Source organism: Mus pahari, chromosome 21 (genome assembly GCF_900095145.1).
Source record: "Mus pahari chromosome 21, PAHARI_EIJ_v1.1, whole genome shotgun sequence".
NCBI lineage: Eukaryota > Metazoa > Chordata > Mammalia > Rodentia > Muridae > Mus > Mus pahari.
The window spans coordinates 8,062,399-8,062,661 of NC_034610.1; positions in this window are offsets into that span (position 1 = coordinate 8,062,399).

Consider the following 263-nt stretch of genomic DNA (forward strand, 5'->3'; position numbering starts at 1 on the left):
AGGGAGGGAGGGAGGGAAGAAGGGAGGGAGGGAAGAAGGGAGGGAGGGAAGAAGGGAGGGAGGGAGACAGAAAGAGTTCTTGCAAGCATGCCCTCAGGCTAACCCCATACAGACAATTCCTCATTGAGAATCTTCCCAGATGATTCTAGATTATATCAGCTGACACTTAAAGCTGACCGCCATACCCTGTAGTCTAGCTTGGTCCTGAAAGAGGATTATGTCTTTAAAAACACCTTCTGAACTAAAAAAAAAAGCAAGCAAGC